This window comes from Crinia signifera, unplaced genomic scaffold (assembly GCF_055691185.1).
Source record: "Crinia signifera unplaced genomic scaffold, ASM5569118v1 HAP2_SCAFFOLD_464, whole genome shotgun sequence".
NCBI classification, from domain to species: domain Eukaryota; kingdom Metazoa; phylum Chordata; class Amphibia; order Anura; family Myobatrachidae; genus Crinia; species Crinia signifera.
In genome coordinates, this window is record NW_028142357.1 from 43166 (window position 1) to 65128 (window position 21963).

At 49.4% G+C, this 21963-nt stretch overlaps 1 long non-coding RNA gene across 1 annotated transcript; it reads right to left on the reverse strand.

The window, feature by feature from the left end:
- Positions 1 to 18005: 18005 nt before the first annotated feature.
- Positions 18006 to 20581, reverse strand: LOC146055507 (uncharacterized). Its single transcript, XR_014468720.1, has 4 exons — positions 20424 to 20581; positions 20186 to 20278; positions 20074 to 20106; positions 18006 to 18204 (listed from the first exon to the last, which is right to left on the reverse strand). It is a non-coding gene; the product is annotated as an uncharacterized LOC146055507 (long non-coding RNA).
- Between the last annotated feature and the right edge of the window lie 1382 nt (positions 20582 to 21963).

A 21963-nucleotide genomic window follows, 5' to 3' on the forward strand; every position in this document is an offset into this window, starting at 1 on the left:
GTTCACAACATAGGGACACCAGGTGGTACCCTAATCTCATTTTGAATACAGGCAGCTTAAACTGCGCAGACAGTTAATACCCAAACCTTGTTTAGAAATTGTTCCCTCTTGAAATAGTCTCTGATAGGGGAGTCTAGCGAAGTTTGTGCACAATTCTTCAAGTAAAGCTTAATTTCTCAACAGCCTATCACCGTCAAAGCAATGGGCAAACTGAGAGGGTGAATCAAGACTTAGACTTTACTTCGTATTTACGTTAATTCTTCTCAAGATGATTGGTCTCAATTGCTTCCATGGGCCGAATTCAGTCATAATAACCAGTATCATTCTTCTTCTACAACCACACCTTTCTATGCAAACTATGGGCTCCATCCTAGAGTCCCAGTTTTCAGCAAACTTCCAGTTTCCTCGCTTCCAGCAGTAGAGGCTACGCTTCACCAATTTTCTCAAAGTTGGAAGAAAATCCGGTCTGCACTTTTGAAAGTATCATGCCGATACAAAAAGTTTGCCGACAAAAAGGTGTAGAGCTATTCCACGCCTTAAGCCTGGAGATCGAGTATGCTTGTCTACTAAGAATTTGAGACAGAGAGTACCTTCTATGAAATTAATTTCACGACTCATTGGTCCTTTTGCAATTGAGCAGGTCATCAATCCTGTAGCCTACAAACTGAAGCTTCCTCCGTTCCTAAAGGTCCCCAACACCTTCCACATCTCGCTGTTGAAACCTTTGGTGTTAAATCAATTCCATTCCAGGTTACCCAAGACTCCCAGAGTTTTAACTCAGTGTGGTGTTGAATACAAAGTGTCGGTAATCTTGGACTCTCGCATTAGGTATGGTTGTTTACAGTACTTGATCGACTGGAAGGGCTATGGCCCAGAAGAGATTTATTGGACCAATGCTTCTGATGTCCATGATCCAAGTATTATCCAGAACTTTCATTCCAAGTTTCCACTCAAGCCTAAGAGGTGTCCTGGGGCCACCCCTAAAGGGGGGGGTGCTGTCACGATCTGGGTATCACAACCTTGAGAATACTAGCAGTGCGCTCCAGACATGGTTTCCACTTGCGCCATGTCCACGCTGCCCGCACTGTACAGCATCTGCCATTGCCCACTGCCATGGACTCAGCGCTTGCGCTTCACTCCCTGCCTGTCACTCCCGAGGTTCAGCTTCAGCCTCCTGCGGCTTCCATGCCGTTGCCTTTCCCAGACATGGGAGCAGCCATGTCTTTCATGTCACATGTTCCAGTCTCAGCCAATCTCCTGGCGATCCCTCAGTCTGGCTCAGTGCCCCGCCTTTCCACTTCCACTGCTCCCTATAAATAGGCTGGGTGAACTCAGAGCTGGGCCAGTGCTACTGATCTCATCCTGAGGTTATTACCTGTTGGTGTGTTCTGTCTCCAAGCTGTGTTGCAGGTTCCAGTCCCTGAGGATTCTACTTCTTCCAGTTCATGTCCTCTCCTGCAAGCAGCTGCCTGGCTCCAACATCGGTGCTCTGTCATCGTTCATCTCCAACATCGGTGCTCTGTCATCGTTCCTCTGTCTTCGCTCCTCTGCAACATTGGTGCTCTGACATCGTTCATCATTGTCCCTCTTCAACAGTGGAGTGTTGTCAGCATTCCTCCACATCATCGGTGCTCCGTCATCGAAATACCAACTTCATCATTTGGGCTCTTCATCCTTCCACCGTCACCATCGCTGTCATCCCATCACAGCTGATCACACAGGTACCTTCTGCATCGATATCCACTACCATCGTTACATCGATTGCTGATATCATCGATATTGTATCAGTGGCTCCCATGACTGTTCAAGAAGTGCCCATTACCTTTAATATTTCCATCTCGTGACCATCCTCCTTGGTATCCAGCATCTCAGAGTGGTCAGTATCCTTTACATCTGCATTGCATATATATAGTGGACTTCATCTGTGTTGTTACACAGCTCCATATATATGTTCTGGACTCCATCCATAGGTGCCGATACTGTGGGTGCTTGAGGGCCCGAGCACCCACGGAAATTGATGAGCACCCTCCCGCTCAGTAGCGGCCCACCCACCTGTGTCCCACTGCACTCCCCCTCCCTCGTCGCTGGCACAGGTACTGTGTGGGCATTTATGTATTTGGCACTGTTGCCATAATTTGAATATTGGAGACAACTGTGCTGCGTAATATAAATCAGTATTATTTTGTGGCCACGCCCCTTTCCCATGAAGCCACTCCCCTATATTTTTGGCACCCCACCAGCAAAAACATAAATCGGCACCTATGACTCCATCAGTGCGTTAGCACTGCACCAGGTTCTTCCCATCCGTGCTATACATCATTGGACTTCATCGGTGCATACACACTGCAGCGAAATGCCAATCTTGCTAATGTCATTTATGCTTCTTCATTACTGCCTGTGATCATCTGCAATACCATTCATCAGCGTATCAATTGTTTATCTGTTATAGTCAATAAAGACTTTTTTTCTTTTATCTCAAGTGGTCACGTCTGCTACTGTCTGAGGGTCCCTGGCATGCACCATACCCTCATCGAGGCTCCCAAGTTTCAGTATCAGCCAGCCCCTATGTCTGTGGTTACTTCTAGCCAAGATCTAACCACAGGCGTGACACCAGACTTGTGCCTAGACACACATGGACTGATCTGAAGGATTCCTGAGAGAATGGCAAATGAGGAGTCAGAGCAGTCAAATGACCCTGATCACCACCATGATTGAAGACACCAGATTAAGTCCTGGTGGGTGGTGACCATGCGCAAGGGCTTAAACACCACCATACTCCAGGTGAAGATGCCAGAAGTACCATGGGAGAACAGCAGCCATGCTGAAGAGCTCCCATGGTGAAAATCAAAGTCTCCCTGCTATAGCATTATCCTCCAGCTGCTTCAGCCTAGGATAATAGGGGGAGCCACAGGCCAATCCTCCCAGTTTCCCCAATACCAGGCCAGGTTCAGAGAACCAGGATTGGTTAGTGATTTAGGGCACACCACACTGGGTGCAGTCCAGCAGTAAATGGCAGTCATTCACATACTATCTGTCTGATAGAGACTCCGCTCCTGCAGGTGACATGGATTTTCTGATATCTGATATAACCTCACTCAAGGGTCTCCTGAATATACTCAGTTACTGCTTGAGTCTCAGGCAGCAAAATGGGGAATACTTGCCCTCAAGATGCAATCAATGGGGCAATTCCATTCTTGGTGGGCAAGTAGGGTCTCTGCTGCTTCCTTGCGGAACACGTAACTAAAGTCTTGGTAAGGAGGAGTCAATGAGTCCTAAAGGATAGTGGTACTTAGGATTTGTGGTTTATTCCAATTAAGGGTGGGAGCATGTAACCGTGGTCAAGGGAATCCCAACATAATTGGGCGTACGGCTGTTGGAAGCAGGTAGAGAGATAGTAGCTCCCTTACAAGCACCACTGGGTCTGATGAACAGTATTACATCTACTCAAATTCTTCCAAGGAGCCCACAGAGGCAAGGGTAGGAATTCCACATTCATTACTACCCAGATGTGATAAAGTTCATGTTTGTACTGGAATCCAAGATGTCCATACGTGACTTATGCTGCCCACACATCAGACCAACTTTCCTCCATCCAACTAGTTACTATGATGGAATAAAAATATGGTACTGTATGGGAGCAAATGTAATATTTACTTTGCTCCCAAAATCTGGAAAATGACAGAAACTGTCTCTCAGACACGGTACTGTAGTTGAACCTGTTTGATTTAAACAATGTGACTGAAGATTTTTGTCCATTTTCCTGGGTTTGTGAGCACATTTCTGATTGTCCTTTGCTCCCATACAGTACCATATGCTGATTCCAAGCAACTAGTTGGATGGAATAGGTTAGAGCTTTTTGACAATCAAGCAGCGGCACGCACAGGATTTTTTCAAAAGGTGTATTAGGTCACAACAACCAACAACCAAAAAGCCAATGTTTCGGGGCTGGCACGCCCCTTTGTCAAGGTGTGGGTGAGAACAAGAATAACAAAGTGCTTACCTTAAATAGTAGTGAATACCATGCTTACAATCAATCAGTAGCGTGCTGCCCCGTCCCGCCGGTGTACTCGTACCCGGAAGTTAGTAGTCGGAAGTGAGGAGTCAGCTGTCCTCGCGGACTTCCTCCCTGGATGTGCGTCTCAGCTGACTGTGGCTAAATCCCGGAGGTCTTCCCTCTTTACGAGAGAAAACCCCACTAATCTGCCACACACGGGGGAAGAGCATACGGGACATCATTGTTCATAATGGTATAACGGGATTCACCTCATCTTTAGAAACAAGTTCCACTAATTTCTTGAGACGGCAGAACGGATGCTACAAGTGCATCAAATGCACCACATGATTACTAGACAGACTTTCACCCATCCGATTAATAATAAAAACTTTCCAATCAGGCATGTCCTCAACTGTACTACCACCCACATTATATATGTGATCCAATGCCCTTGTAAATTATTGTACGTGGGGAAGACGATAAGGACCCTGAGAGTGAGGATGGCACAACATAGGTCGGCTATTGTGAAAGCCCTGGCAGGCAAAAATCTGAATGACAACGACCAACCGGTAGCCAGGCATAAACATAAATGAACAGATCTGAGACATATAATTGTGGATCACATCCCGGAAACACCGAGAAGGGGAGACAGAGACGGCAACTTATTGAGGAGAGAGGCAGTATGGATTCGTCGACTGAACGACAAACTACCATTAAACATATTTCTCTAAAGACACACGTGTCCACGTGGGTGAACGAGCGGGCAATAATACAGACTGGGCTGATACAAAGAAGTGATAGGCCCAAATGATGGCCAAGGACCGGTGGAGAGACTATAGAGTGAGCCCAGGGTTCATCCAGGATCTATCTACGATCTATCCATTATGGAGGACGAATGCAAATCCTAAATATAACACAGCGGGTTTCCGCTGAATGGGTGCTTTTTTCCCTCTCTGCTTCATTCTTGCCATCACTGTATATATATATATATATATATATATATATATATATATATATATATATATATATATATATATATATTCTATTAGTTAAAAGGCAGATCTCAGGATTTCTCAGTCTTCCGGGATTTAGCCAGATAAATAGAATATGATTGTAAGGGGCAAACTACCATCATGTTAAGTGTCCACCACGAAGCCCAAGAATTGGGCTCCAAGAGATACAGCGGGAGTCCGCTAAATGTGTGCTTTTTTCTTCTCTTCATCCTCGCTATCACTTTGCAGTTTCTATTTTATATGGTTTGCTACATTTTATATGAGTTAAGTGGGTGATCCACACATATAATGGAGGCCAGCCTCCCTAAAATAGATCACAGTGACCAACGTCCAAGATCCATCTATCCGAGTGTACAAATTGAAACCACCAAGAGGGAGAACAGCGGCAGTCCGCGCAATGTGCGCTTCTCTCTTCCTCTCCTCTTCATTCTTGCTATCACTTTACATTTTTCTATTATATGATGATTTTTCCTTTACAGTATGATTTGACACGGCAGACGAGTTATGTGATAGACCCCATGGTTGGACAAATATCACTATCATTGAGACATATAACACCAGCGGAGATTAAACAGTATGATATTGCAGTTCAACACAGCCTTCCTTGTCCGTTAGCTTTTAACCATACACACATTTTATTTACTTGCGGGCACTCACTGACTAGCTGTATGTATAAAGAAATATATCAACAGACACTAATTTATCCACTATCACTAGTGCATGGGGTTGATTGCTCCAACGCAAAAGGTACAATACGCACACTTTTACACAGATGCGGGATGTTTGATTTATTCATTCACTAGCAAGCTATCACTCCAAAACGATAATGATACTATACTGATCATGCCACTTAAGTAAAACACTAATTAATGTCATGTCGGCTTCATATTTTGTACAGCGCACTGCTCCAGAACGCACAGTGCACTCGATCCGGCTGGTAATAGCTGAACTGGTTACCTAGGAGACGCTTGCGCTCCACACAGTCAGCTGAGACGCACATCCAGGGAGGAAGTCCGCGAGGACAGCTGACTCCTCACTTGCGGGTACGAGTACATCGGCGGGACGATTAATTGTAAGCATGGTATTCACTACTATTTAAGGTTAGCACTTTATTCTTGTTCTCACCCACACCTTGACAAAGGGGCATGCCAGCCCCGAAATGTTGGCTTTTTGGTTGTTGTGACCTAATACACCTTTTGAAAAAATCCTGTGAGTGCCGCTGCTTGATTGTCAAAAAAAGATATATATATAAATAAATAAAGGAGTCCATATTGGAATACTCAATTCCTGGTAGATACAGTAGTTGGTGAAGTACTGAGCAGCGTATATATGCAGGTGGATGGTATAGACATATATATGCGTGGTAGGAAGATGAAGGTATAGTAATCTGTTCTGATTGTCCCGATTGATTGCCCAGCTGGAGGTAAATGGTACGCCGAATACAGGCCCGTCTATTGAAGTCCGTGCTTAGCAAGGCATCCTCCCAAAGGTGTAGAGCACGGCGACGGTGGTATGGTGAAATTTCCCCAAAGGTATGCTTGTCCGGAACCAACTGGTTTGTACAGGGCTCAATGACATATGTGGGACTACAGATACCAGCCAGCACAGGGCCTGTATGCATGGAGGGAGGATACAGGAGAGATGCGGCACTGAGGAAAGACACGTCTGTAGGACTACAGGTACCAGCCAGCACAGGGCCTGTATGCATGGAGGGAGGATACAGGAGAGCTGTGGCACTGAGGAAAGACACGTCTGTAGGACTACAGGTACCAGCCAGCACAGGGCCTGTATGCATGGAGGGAGGATACAGGAGAGCTGCGGCACTGAGGAAAGACACGTCTGTAGGACTACAGGTACCAGCCAGCACAGGGCCTGTATGCATGGAGGGAGAATACAGTGAGATTTATGTCTTACCTGGTAAATCTTTTTCTTCAAGGACATCAGGGGCCACAGCGTTACAGTGGGTAGTGGGAGTGAGCACCAGCACCCTAGAGGTTAAACTTCAACTGCCTCCCAGGCAGCCGGGCTCCTCCCCTCCTCTACCCCGCCTCCAGGCCAAGGACCTCAGTTTTTTCTAGCAAGCCAGGGCAGGAGACAAGAGAGAAGGAAGAGAAGCACCGCACAGAGACACATTCTGAACACGTTAGTACCCTCAACAGAGGAACAATAAAACCTAATCGCAACTTAACGCAACTTTAACTAAAGTAAAGCAGGGAGGGACTCCTTTGGCCCATGATGTCCTCGAAGAAGGATTTACCAGGAAAGACATAAATCTCATTTCTCCTTCAGGAGACATGAGGCCACAGCTTTACAGTGGGACGTCCTAAAGCAGCCACCTATGGGTGGGGACGCGCCTGTGCCGCAGCCAACACACTCTGCCCAAAGGCCGAGTCCTGGGAGGCAAACGTATCAAAAGCGTAAAAACGCAAGAAAGTACCAGCTGACGACCAGGTCGCAGCTCTGCACATTTGCTCAGCTGTTGCACCGCCCCGAACAGCCCAAGACACCCCCACAGACCAGGTGGAATGTGCCCGGATACCAGCCGGAACCGGAAGGGAGGCGCCCAGGTATGCCTGCCTGATGACAGAACGAAGCCAGCGGGCAATAGTCTGTTTAGTGGCCGGCCATCCCCTCTTCTGAAAGCCATACAGCACAAAGAGCGAGTCCGACTTGCGAAAAGACCGAGAGCGGCGCACATAGATGCGCAACGCCCGGACAACATCCAAGGAGGACTGATCCGGAGACGCATCTGACCCCTGAAAGGCCGGAACCACGATTTCCTGGTTAACGTGGGAACTGCACACCACCTTCGGTAAGTGAGAAGGGACGGTGCGAAGAACCGCCCGGTCATTATGTAAAACCAGGAAAGGGGACTTACAAGACAGGGCAGACAGATCGGACACCCTCCGGGCCGATGCTATTGCCAATAAGAAAACCATTTTCCAGGTGAGCCAACACAGGTCCACGGACCGCAAAGGCTGAAATGGTGGTTTCTGAAGCGCAGATAGCACCAGGGAAAGGTCCCAAGGAGCAACCGGCGGGACAAAGGGAGGCTGGATATGCAAAACACCCTGTAGGAATGTGCGGACATCCCGCAAAAGTGCTAATCTTCGGCGAAACAAGATGGACAAAGCCGAGACTTGAACCTTCAAGGTAGATCAGCGCAATCCAGCCTCCAGGCCCTTCTGTAAGAAAGATAGAATCTGAGTCAGGCGGTAAGTCCTAGGATTGAAGTGGTGAGTCTGACACCACACAAAGTAAGCCGTCAAACACGATGGTAACCCCTCGCCGAGGAAGTTTTCCTCGCTCTAAGCATGGTGGAGATTACTCGTGCATTAAACCCCCTAGCTCTCAACAGGGAGGTCTCAATACCCATCCCGTCAAAGCCAGGAGCCTCAGATCTGGGTGCAGACACAGACCCTGAGAGAGAAGGTCCAGGCGCAATGGAAGACGAATCGGGGGGGGGGGGGGGGACACCGACAGAGCCTGAAGATCTGAGAACCAGACTTATCTGGGCCAATGCGGAGCCACCAGGATCAATGTGCCCCCCTCCGCCTTCAGCTTGCGAACCACTCGCAGGAGGAGGGAGAATGGCGGGAAGGCGTACATCAGCCTGAACAGCTACGGGGCGGAGAGGGCGTCCACCGGGTCGCGAGACCTCGATCCGTAATGAGGGACCTTGTGGTTGTGTTGAGAGGCCATCCACCTCGGGTAAACCAAACCGTCGTACAAGCATCTGGAACACTTCCGTATTGAGGGACCATTCGGCAGCATTCAACGTCTGAAGGCAGAGCAAGTCCGCCTCCCAATTCTGAACTCATATTACGCCATGTCGAAGGCCGACACCATGGAACCCAGTACCTTCATGCAGGCATGCATGGACACCCTTCGAGGAGAGAGAAGCTGACGAATTCGGGACTGCAGAGTCCGACAAAGGTCCTCCTGGCCCCAAGATAAAGGGATTTTTGTAAGAACTTACCGTTCGAATCCCTTTCTCTGATATGGTCCTGGTGACACAGCTCAACACTGGATGTAGGAGGGTCCGAAGGAGCCAGGCACCTATCCTAAAGTTTTAGAGGGTAGGCTCCTCCCCTACTGCATCCCTGGACTCTTCAGTTCATCTTTCAAAGCCACTGGAATACATTAACTCAGTACAAACGCCTGCACATATTATATGCATATTTTATAACAGAAAACTGTTAACTTTTAACCATTTTAACATGAACATCATGAAACTTCTGGCATACTTACTGAGCGTAAGGGAGGGATCGCTGTGTCACCAGGACCATATCAGAGAAAGGGATTCGAACGGTAAGTTCTTACAAAAATCCCTTTTTCTCTTTCAATGGTCCTGGTGACACAGCTCAACACTGGGACGTTCCAGAGCCGGTCCTTTGGGAGGGTACGCTCAGGTCTGCAGCTCTCAGCACTGCTCGCCCGAATGATGCGTCCTCCGACGCGAACTCATGGAATCTATAGAATTTGGCAAATGTGTGAACAGATGACCAAGTGGCAGCTCTGCAAACCTGCTCAGCTGTGGCCCCATGTCGAACCGCCCAAGAGGTGGCAACTGACCTGGTGGTATGCGCATTTATTTTGGCCGGTACTGGTCTACCCACTTTGGTGTATGCAAAGGCTATCACAGACCGCAACCACCTAGCAATAGTCTGCTTAGATGCAGGCCAACCAATCTTGTGTACGTCATACAATACCAACAATGTGTCAGTCTTCCTGACACTCTTCACTCTGTCCACATATATGCGTAAGGCACGCACAACATCCAAAGTTCTCAACTTGTCCCTTTTCTTAGAACCCTCTGGGGGTTGAAACACAGGTAGAACTATCTCCTGATTTAAATGGAAGGTAGATACCACCTTCGGTAAAAACTGAGGCACTGTTCTTAAAACAGCCCTGTCATCATGAAAAATTAAGAAAGGAGATTTACATGACAAAGCTCCCAATTCTGAAACTCTTTTAGCAGATGCTACTGCTAACAAAAACACTAGCTTCCACGTAAGAAACTTAAAGTCAGCCGACCTTAAAGGTTCAAAAGGTGCCTTTTGAAGGCATTCCAAAACCAGTGATAGATCCCAAGGTGCTACTGGTTGCTTGTATGGAGGTTTCAACCTGGATACTCCTTGTAAAAAGGTTTGAATTTCCGGCAAAATGGCTATCTTTTTCTGGAAATAGATGGACAAGGCCGAAATCTGCACCTTCAGTGACTGAAGGCTTAGGCCCGATGAAAAACCATCTTGTAAGAATTCCATCATTCTTGATAGCTTAAAATGAGATGTATGAGCCTTTCTTCTCTCACACCATCGAATGTAAGTCTTCCAGACTCTATAATAATTTGCCGAAGATACGGCTTTTCTGGCTTTTATCATAGTCTGTACTACTGCCTCAGAAAACCCTTTTCTTTTCAAAATGGTGGTTTCAATAGCCAGGCCGTCAAAATCAATCGATCTGAATCCAGGTGATTGAAAGGGCCTTGTCTTAGAAGGTCTGGTCTCAGAGGTAGACGCCATGAGTCCACAGACAACCTCTGAAGCCTCGAGTACCAGGATCTCCTTGGCCAATCTGGGGCCACTAAGATCACTGGAACCTTCTGCCCCTGTATTTTCTTCAGAAGTCTCGGTAACATTGGTACTGGTGGGAATGCATAAAGGAGATCTCCCTGCCAGTGAATAGTCATGGCATCCACTGCCTCCGCTAGTGGATCCCTTGTTCTGGCATAGAACCTGGGCACTTGACGGTTGATCCTGGATGCCATCAGGTCCACATCCGGAGTTCCCCACATCGAAGTGATTTGGTGAAACACCTGAGGGTGTAAGCTCCATTCCCCTTCCTTGAGCTCCTCCCTGCTCAGGAAGTCGGCTTCTATATTCTCTATTCCTGGGATGAATATAGCCGATACAGCTGGAACATTCTGTTCCGCCCATAGGAAGATTCTGGATACCTCCCACATGGCCAATCTGCTGCGTGTACCTCCCTGGTGATTCAGATACGCCACAGCCGTGGCATTGTCGGTCTGAATCCTCAAAGGGAGGTTCTGTAACCTGTCTCCCGCCAAGGAAATGACTTTCCAGACAGCTCTCAGCTCCAATATGTTGATTGGTAACGCTGATTCCTCTGCCGTCCACAGGCCCTGAAGCCTGAGATCCAGGACTATTGCCCCCCAGCCCCTGAGACTGGCGTCGGTAGTTACTATCAACCAGTCCCAGGTCTGTAATGACCGACCCCACTGAAGGGAATCTACTTCTGTCCACCATTTCAAAGATTCTCGGGTGTCCGAAGACAGCACTATCATCTCGGATTTCATGGTCAAAGTGTTTCCTGACCAAGCTGACAAAATGTTCCATTGGAACCTCCGAGAGTGGAACCTGGCAAATTGAAGCGTCTCGAATGACGCCACCATCTTCCCCAGGAGCTTGAGGCACCTCCATACTGAAATGCTCTGAGCCCTGAGAATCTCCTGGACTAGGGTGACCAGATCCCTGGCCTTTACCTCCGGGAGGAATACCCGATGAAGATGGGTGTCCAGTATGACTCCCAAGAATTGGAGCCTTTGTGACGGTACCAACTGAGATTTTTGCAAATTTAAAATCCAGCCGTGAGCCTGCAAAAAACTGATGGCCTCTGCCAAGTGACTCTGCAGCATGGCTGCTGACTCTGCTTTGAACAGGAGATCGTCCAAATAGGGTATTACTGTGATTCCCCTGAGCCTCAGCACCGCCGCCATTACTGACACTATCTTTGTGAATACCCTTGGCGCGGTTGCTAGCCCAAAGGGTAACGCCCGGAATTGTAAATGCAGGTCTCCTATGGCAAACCTCAACAAGGTCTGATGTTCCGGGTGTATAGGAACGTGCAAATATGCGTCCTGGACATCCATGGACGCCAAAAATTCTCCCTGGTCCAGACTCAGGAGTACTGACCGTAGAGACTCCATTTTGAAATGGTCTACCCATAAATGAACATTTAGAGACTTCAAATTTAGTATTGGTCTGAAAGACCCGTCTGGTTTGGGCACCAGGAACAGCGTGGAGTAAAAGCCTTTCTTCCACTCTGTCTTGGGGACTAGTGTCACCACCCCTTTTTCCAAAAGGGAGTGCGCTGCTCTCACAAGAGCTGTACGCAGCCGTGCCTCCTTTGGTAAGGATGTGGGAATGAACCTCTTCGGAGGTGGCCCTCTGAAAGGGATTTTGTAACCCTGTGTTATGATGTCTAGCACCCAGGCATCCTGGTCTAGAGAAGCCCAAGCGTCCCTGAAGAGCGTGAGACGCCCGCCCACTTTTGTCACTGTCGGGCAAAGCCCCTGACAGTCATGCAGAGGGTTTATCCTCTCCTTTATTGGCAGGCTTCTTGTGAAAAGAGCCAAATTTTGACTTTTGTGTCTTGCCTCTAGAGGGCTGAAACCTTCCCCTTAAAGACTGTCCTCGAAAGGACGCACCACCTCTAGGGGAGGGCCGAAAGGACGGCTTAAAAGCAGAAAATCTGGACGTCTGCTTTGCTGAGGAGGCCGGCAGGAATGTACTTTTGCCGCCTGTGGCCTGTTTTATAATCTCCTCTAATTCGGTACCAAAGAGTACCTTTCCTTTGAAGGCTAATGTTTCCAGAGCCTTCTTGGACTCATTGTCTGCTTCCCAGGCTTTTAGCCAAAGCACTCTCCTGGCATTAATGGAGACTGTGGACACTCTGGTTGCCATTTTAATAGCTTCCTCCTCTGCTTCAACTGCATATTCTGCTGCTGCCTTAATCTTTTCTGCCAGCAGTAATGCACCCGGGTCAGCCTGCAGCATGGTGCATAATTCACCAGCCCACTCTATCATGGCCTTAGAAACCCAGGCTGAAGCAATAAGGGGTCGTAAGGTAAACCCCACCCCTTCAAAGATAGCCTTGAGGTTTCCCTCCAGCTTTTTATCCACAGAATCTTTAAAAGCTGCACCGCCCTGTACTGGTAATACAGTAGCCTTGGACAAACGTGCCACTGAAGCGTCCACAACTGGGACCTTTTCCCAGAGCTCCGCATGAGACTCTGGCATGGGGTACAGACTAAGGAATCGCTTAGGCATCTGAAGCCTCTTATCAGGAGTTTTCCAAGCCCCTTCTAACAATTCCTGTAACCCCTCATCTGAAGGAAAAGTAACAGCCTCCTTCCGCTGTCGCTTAAAAACACCTTTAACAGGAGTCTTATCCTCCACAGTCAGCTTTAAAGCCTGCTTCACAGCTATAATGAGATCCTCTATACCAGCAGCAGAGTTCTCTTCCAAATCATCACCCTGATCCCAGGGGATGTCAGTATACTCTCCTTCCTCTTCATCTACCACAGTAGTTAAGGCATAAGACCTTCTAGGGGTCCCTGCCACATCATCCATTTTGTCCAGCATTTCACTGAACCTGTTAATCCCTTTTGCAGTATCCTGCATCACCTGGATAAGTGCAGGATCTGCCTGGGTAAGAGGCAAGGAGCCAGACGACTGCTGAGATGATGGCATAGGTCTCTGTGATTCTACCAGCCCATCACTCTGCCTGTCCAAAAGCTGCACCAAAGCGTTTACTGACCTGCCTAGGGCCCTGGCCCACGCAGGTTCCATATGCTCTGCCCTATGGGGATCACTGCCCATGGGTCTCACATCAGCGCAAGTAATACATAAGCCCCCCTTGGCCATCTGCTCAGGGACAAATTTTTGTGTGCAAACATTGCACGCGCTCAGTGCATTAAGGGCTCCCTCCCCCAAAACCACAGCCTGATGCTCAGACATGACGCAAGTGATAAAAGTATATCTATCAGTATACACAGTGCAAACAATGTACAAGCGTTTATACAGAGGCAATGCACCCAATCACTTATCTGTCTGTTGGTTTCAACTGCGGGGAAGCGATGCCCAGGAAATCCAAGTCACTCTGCCAGGATCAGTAAGCCAGCTCAGCTCCGCTGCAAGCGTTCTGAAAGGCGCCAAAGTCAGAGTGAAGGAAGAGACCACAGGTCCCTGCTGCTGCGGGGTCCGTGACCTTTTGGCGCCAACCACCCCCAGCAAGCCGCTCCTTAGGTAGGATTTCCTAGTTCCAGTGTCTCCCCCTCAAATGGGGATCACTTGGAACATGCCTGTCACAACGCTGCTGTCCTCTCATCTAGGAGCTCAGCGTGTAAGCTCCGCATAAAATGGCCGCCGCCATCACGGAGCGCCTGTCCCCCATGATCCCCACCTAAGCGTGGAGCCGGTTTCAGGGTACTCCGGAGCCCAGGCAGCCTTTTAGAAAAGGCTATAAGCGCTGCACAGGGAGACCAGACAGCGTCTCCCCTGTGCACAGTGAGCTGACAGGACGCGCTTCTGTCAGCTCCTGCTGCGCAAGCAGTGTGAGGATTCACTATGAGAATCCTCACACTGTGCCTACCTAGCTAGGGTAAAAGTTAATAAAATAATAAAAATCCCCTAACTACTCTAATTCTTCGGCTGCTCCTGCAGCCCTTTAGAATAGCACCCACTCCAGTGGGCACCTAACACGAACTGAAGAGTCCAGGGATGCAGTAGGGGAGGAGCCTACCCTCTAAAACTTTAGGATAGGTGCCTGGCTCCTTCGGACCCTCCTACATCCAGTGTTGAGCTGTGTCACCAGGACCATTGAAAGAGAAAAACCATTGACTGGGCCGGGAGCAGTGATGTTCCAGGAGCTGTAGCACCATAGTCAGGTGGTCCCAGAGAAGGTCTGCAGAATGCGCCAGAATCAACAGGTCGTCCAGATACGGGCGTATAGGGATACCCTGGCTGCGCAGACAGCTGCCCATGAAAATGCAGTTTTTGAAGCTGCCACCGTAGCAACCATTTTATCCAGTTCAGGACCGAATAAGAGGGAACCCTCAAAGGGAAGAGCCTACAAAGCCTTCTTTGTCAGTGTCAGCCTTCCAGGAATGCAGCCATAGGGATCTGCGAGTGGCCACTGCTGACACCCTAGAGGAGGGTGTGGTGGAATCAAGAGCTGCCTCGCCTAAGTAGAGGGCAGCCTGATGTATCAACTCTTTAGTTAGGGCCATAGCCACCCAGTCCTGCCTGCTGCCCCAGCCGTGGTGTAAATAAGCTTCAGGAAGTTTTCCAACTTCCGATCCGCTTGGTCCTTAAGGGACGCTGTAGGAATTGGCCACAGAGAGGCTTTTACCAGTTTTGCCACATGAGCGTCTACCCTGGGGGCCGTCTCCCAGGGGGTCCTATCCTGGGGGAGAGGATAGAGGGAGGAAAAGCGTTTGTGAATGATAAACCTACTATTGGGAACCTCCCTAATGGCCCTGTCCAGGTTATCCGACTTGGGAAACAAAACCAAGGCGCCGCAGGTTTTTAAACCAAAGACCTGCGTCTATCTGCGGGCAATGAACCCTCCCCCTGGGCATCCAATGCTGGGGGGGCTACACCCACCGCCGATGAGGACGGCACGGGCCGCTGGGGCAGCGCAGCTGAGACTTTATCCACTAGCTGCGCCATCATCTGCACAAGGGATGAGGCCCAAGCAGGCTCCTGAGAGGAGGCCGTAGGCGTGGGCAGCGCCTGCACAATGTAGCAGCTTGCGCATAGGCCGTCCTGTACATAGTCCAGGGGAGATAGGCCCGCACTACAGGCCGTGCATGACAGCAATGCTGGGGCCTCTCCCCTCTTGGACTTGCCCTTGTTGGGCATAATTACGGTAAATACAGGAGGGCTAAGTACAATATGACACCAAATACACTGCAAGCAGTTAAAAGGTTAATAAGGTACACAGAATACAGCAAGCATACATAGGCATACAATGCAATGAAAGGCAAATGGCACTAGGCTCTTGCAGCAGCTATGGCTGGCTGGAGCACTCAGTAACTGTGACCTGTGTCCCGTAGGAGAGGTACAGGGGGGACTTGCCCAAGCCTCCTGGCAGTGAAAGAGTGGAACCCCGGGTGGCACTGGAGCTTCTCCGTGTCCCTCCTCACGTGCAGCCAGGCAGACAGGAAGGGATGTCAGTGGCGGGAACTCCCTGTGCGCCAAGCACAGTTCCCTGCCTACTGTCCCCGGGGGAGGGGCTGATGTGGGGGGAGCCACCTCCCCCTGCTAACAAATGGCCACCAGGGATTAGAGTCCTCATGCAGTGCCGGTAAAATGGAGAGGAACCGGCGCACGCTAGGCGGCCCCGCATACCGGCGCTGATGCCCAAACAAGGTACCCTAGTGGTCCAGCAGGACAGACGGACGAACCGGACGACCGCTTGTAACAGCCGCAATGAGCGCCTCGCTGTGCTACTCGCACACGCTCCCAGCGGGGATCACGTTACCTTAAATAAAGGTCCCTGGCGTCCGGTGGCGGCTGATGGCTCTCCAGTGCCCAGGGACCGCTGCAGGTCCCCACCCGAGTGGCGATGCAGTGCTGCTGCTCTGTCACTAAAAGGTCAGTGTAAAAGAAAAGAAAAAAAGTTTGGCTGATAAAACAGCAGCCCCTCTAGTGGGTGCATCTGGCTACTGTCAGCACCCGAAAACACTGAGGTCCTTGGCCTGGAGGTTGGGTAGAGGAGGGGAGGAGCCTGGCTGCCTGGGAGGCAGTTGAAGTTTAACCTCTAGGGTGCTGGTGCTCACTCCCACTCCACTACCCACTGTAAAGCTGTGGCCCCTGATGTCTCCCGAAGGAGAAGAGAGCTGCGGCACTGAGGAATGACACATGTGGGACTACAGGTACCAGCCAGCACAGGGCCTGTATGCATGGAGGGAGGATACATGAGAGCGGGTTACTATACCGCAGCTGGGAGCCACAATGTGCAGACTAGATGGACGTATTGTAACACCATGTAAGGAACTCGCTGCAGGACGTGTCAGTAACTGGCCCCCGGCATTATAACCCCCCCCCCCCCCCCCCACCAATGCCTGGTTAGTGTAAAGTAGCTGGGAGCCACAATGTGCGGACTAGATGGACGTATTGTAACACCATGTAAGGAATTTAGGACACGTCCGTGTTACTGGCCCCCGGCATTATACCCCCCTCCCCCCCCACCAATGCCTGGTTAGTGTACAGCAGCTGGGAGCCACAATGTGCGGACTAGATGGACGTATTATAACACCATGTAAGGAATTTAGGACACGTCAGTGTTACTGGCCCCCGGCATTATAACCCCCCCCCCCCCCCCCCCCACCAATGCCTGGTTAGTGTACAGTAGCTGGGAGCCACAATGTGCGGACTAGATGGACGTATTGTAACACCATGTAAGGAATTTAGGACGCGTCAGTGTTACTGGCCCCCGGCATTATACCCCCCTCCCCCCCCCACCAATGCCTGGTTAGTGTACAGTAGCTGGGAGCCACAATGTGCGGACTAGATGGACGTATTGTAACACCATGTAAGGAATTTAGGACACGTCAGTGTTACTGGCCCCCGGCATTATACCCCCCCCCCCACCACCACCAATGCCTGGTTAGTGTACAGTAGCTGGGAGCCACAATGTGCGGACTAGATGGACGTATTGTAACACCATGTAAGGAATTTAGGACACGTCAGTGTTACTGGCCCCCGGCATTATACCCCCCACCAATGCCTGGTTAGTGTACAGTAGCTGGGAGCCACAATGTGCGGACTAGATGGACGTATTGTAACACCATGTAAGGAATTTAGGACGCGTCAGTGTTACTGGCCCCCAGCATTATACCCCCCTCCCCCCCCACCAATGCCTGGTTAGTGTACAGTAGCTGGGAGCCACAATGTGCGGACTAGATGGACGCATTGTAACACCATGTAAGGAATTTAGGACACGTCAGTGTTACTGGCCCCCGGCATTATACCCCCCACCAATGCCTGGTTAGTGTACAGTAGCTGGGAGCCACAATGTGCGGACTAGATGGACGTATTGTAACACCATGTAAGGAATTTAGGACGCGTCAGTGTTACTGGATCACTACAAATGTTTAATCAGAAGCCCAGCTTAAAAAAACAAGAACAAATGAAATGCAATGAAAAAGATCCCCTAACCCACAGCTGCTGAGCGCAGAGCCCCCCCCCCCCCCCAACCTGGAACCTTCCCAAACACAGAATAAAAACAGCAGCTCAGAAACGACCCGATCTCTCTCGGTCTCTAGACCTCCGTCGATCTCTATCGCGGCCTCCCCCTCCTCCGCCACCACCACCGCCGCCTCCTCCTCCTCGCCCACGGTCTCTGGAACGAGAGCGACGTTCACGGGATCTGGAGCGAGAACGGTGTCTGAAAAAGAAGAGCATAAATGTTTGAAATGACGGGACAGTCATGGGGGTGATCGGTCCTTATTCCAATGCATTAGCATAGGGCCCAATAACCATTCTGTTATAGTGATGAGGAATTGTGGTCTCTATAATAACCTGCTTTATTCAGTAACACAGCCAAGGCCACCTAAGTAGATCGGCCGAATGGTTCTTATCTGCCGCCAAATTCTAGGTTTCTATGTATCGCTAGGCATCTGTATCAGTGGTATCAAACTCCTGGCCCACCAGCCCAACACGTCCCAGCATGCCCTGCCACAGATTTTATATAATGGATTGTTAAAACTGTGGCAGGGCATGCTGGGACGTGTAGTTCCACAACAGCTGGAGGTCCATAAGTTTGACACCCCTGCATTATACAATTATCTAAGCAAGCCGCCTGATATCGGTGGACCGTCTAGATAATTGTACTCTTTATGTGTGTGACCAAATGGACACCAAACTGGTCCTCGAGTTCTGGCAACAGTCCCTGTTTTACAGACCCCCAAGCTGGTACACAGGTGGGATCAGTCACACTTTGCAGCCCCCTGACCTGGTGTACAGGTGGAATCATTACTAACATTCTACAGATCCACAGGAGGCCCGGAAAACATGAACTGTTGGTAGATCTCAAGGACTGGCTTGGCCACCCCTGGTTTTGCATGACCGTTGCAAGTTGGCTGCATAGGGCAGTGTGCGTGCTGCCGCAGCTGACCAACGTGACGTATCACAGCGGAGGAACAAGGAAACTCCCTCCCAGGAAGCATTGATACGTCAGTGTGTGGCCCCACAATATCTGGGCTCCTCCTCTGGGAAGGAAACTTTTCCCCACTCCTCCCCTGTGAGTAGGGTGGCCAATCCCAGGATCTGTCCCCGAAAATTCCGGTATTGTACTCCCTGGTTCTAAATTTCCAATCCCGGGATTACAGCATGCGCTGAAATGCTGACCGGCTTCTCCCATCCCCGGCAGCATGACTCTGCGCAGTGTGACGAGGTCAGAGGTCACGCTGTGCAGGCCACACAGCCCGCGTCCGTTGCGTCCAGCCCGGCTCTTCGACAACAGCCTGCTCACCTGGCAGCCTTGTGGCTCCCGGCTCTTCCCCCCCCCCCCCCCCCACCTGTGATCTATGTCTCTGTGTAGGGCCGCACAATATCTGGACTCCTCCTCTGGGGACAAGACATTTGCCCCGCTCCTCCCCTGTGAGAGGTCTGTGTAGAGACAAATGGTCTATGGGCGGCTCCTCTTGGGCGGAGATATTATCCAGCTCCTCCCTTGAGGAATTCATCATACTACAGCAAATGTTTGTTTAGAAGAACATTTATATTACAATATCCATGGTGCCAGCAACAATTACTAATTGCATGCCAATATATTATTCAGACACTCATTGTGCCCATATACAGGCAGATCCCACTAAGCTGATCAGATGTTCAATTTTACCAGACGTCCAGCGCCATCTGATTACTGACACACGGGGGACCTGCCATGTGATCACCACACAATGAATGAACCAATCACTTTAGACCAAGACAAGGAAATGAAGCTGCCAATAGCACTGCTACAGCAACTTGTGTACACAGGAAGCTAGGGCATGTCCTAATAGCAGTGCATGCTGGGGTGTGTAGTTCCACAGCAGTTAGAGAGCTGCATATCGAAGGGAATATGTAGTTCTGAGATACATTAGCTGAGTCTCCTCAGCAGATCAGCCCTCGTACAATGAATGTTCCAGGCTAAGAGGGAATGATCCAGGTGGAGGAACCAGTGGTGGTCAGAAGAAATACAATACACTATACATGAGGGGGGCTTAGTACTACCCTGGGGATCCCCAAAATAGAAAGAAATATTGTAACTAACTTGTTAATTTCTACTCTGCCTTGAGGTCTGTCCCTGAGGAGAAAACAAAAACAGTTAATATCAGAGGTGAGAAACAGAAGCACAGAGGAATCAGGAGCAGATGCGGACTCACTTCTTCCTGCGCCGGCCATACAGTTCTCGTCGCAGCTCCCGGGAAATGGGTTTCAGATGCATAAAGTTACAGAAGCCCCCACGCGTGCATTCCCTGTGACAGAGGACACCCATCAGCACAGAGTACCACTTATATTAGATTATAGTCCTGACACTGAAGCCAGGTCTAGCAAATATGGTGGACAAGGTGAAAGGTGCCATTTTGTGTCCGCACCGTGACCCCCAGGGCACACACTCACCCCATCTCGTATTGGCGACAGCAGGCCTCCCGAAAATCAGTAACCGGAGAGAGTTCTGCATGAATAGGCTGACCGTTAAACCAGCGATTATTTAGATCCTTCACAGCCTTCTCCGCATCCTCCTCCCGGCGGAACTAAAGTAAAAAATAAAAACAGAAATCCTCAGACCACAACACTGCGGTAGTGACGGTACAAGATACCCTGGATGATGGAATTGGCATCATCCAGTGGCACAAAACAAATCAAATTGTGAAAATAAACATCAAAGGAAATGAACGTCCCTTGAGTTTGGTTTGTGGAAGTCCTTTCTGAAAAACGTATGCCGCTTCAATCCAGTGATGAATTGGAAAATGAATGCTGTGATGTCCCAAATGATTGGCTAGTGCAGTGGTTCCCAAACTGTGTGCCGTGGCACCCTGGGGTGCCCTAGGTTGAGGGTCTGGGACCAATTGAAAATATTTATGGTCAATATAATAGGAAAATGTGGACAAACAGAAGTGATTTCTATCCCTCATCACATAACTGAACCTAAGGATGACATATAAACAAAATTTACTTAGTTTAATATGGACCTTGGGGTGCCACAAAAAAAATGTGATAGTCTAGGGTGCCGTAATTCAAAAAAGTTTGGGAACCACTGGGCTAGTGATCTTAAGACTGAAGAGGTACATACAGTATGCGCTGCTCAAAGGATATGTGGTGGAAAAAAAAAAGTGTTTAGTAGAAGTGATTTTCTATAAGAAACTAAAGGTTGTGGGTTTATAAGCCGAGGGTGTATCACAATGCGTACCTCGCTCACCTCTAAGGGCAGTATTCAATGAGAAAGTTCTCCGTGTTTTGTGGAGAATTTGTGCTTTGTTCGCCTTGGACGGAGCATTTTGCTCTCCAAAAGCGAGCAACCCTATTCAATGTGAAATATTCTCCGTCTTTCTAAGTGACTTTCTCCGTGTCTCTCCGTGTAGCAATTCTCCATCTTTTGATGGGGAGCTGGAATGTGAACTTTTAAACTAAAAGGTTTTTTTTTTTTATTTTGGTGTCAAAAAAAATCAGGTTTTTTTTTCTGTGAAGGGGCATGTTATTTTTATTCATGTGCTTATAGCACATGAATATATATTTAATTTAAAAAAAAATATATTTTTTTATTTTTTTTACACAGTGCAGCCAGCAGGGGGCCGGAGCGCTCGAGCCGCTCATTAGATATTCATATATTCACTGCACCCGATCGTTAATATGCACGATCGGTTGCAGTGAATACTGGGTCCCCCGCTGGCTATAGGGGGGGGCAGCCTGTGCTGCCTGGGTCCTGGGGAGCCCCCCTCCCCACCACATTCCTCTGGAGCAGCCAGGGAGACTTTAATCTCTCTGGCTGCTTCCGTCCCCCGGCTCCCTGAAAGCTCCCTGCCGCGGACGCTCGTCCGCTGCAGGGGTTAAGACTCGCCGCGAGTGGCGGCGAGTCTTAACCACATTGAATAGTGGGAGCAGGAGGCTCCGGAACAGGGAGAATCTCCGCTAAAACACGGAGAGTGCATGGAGAGCGAAA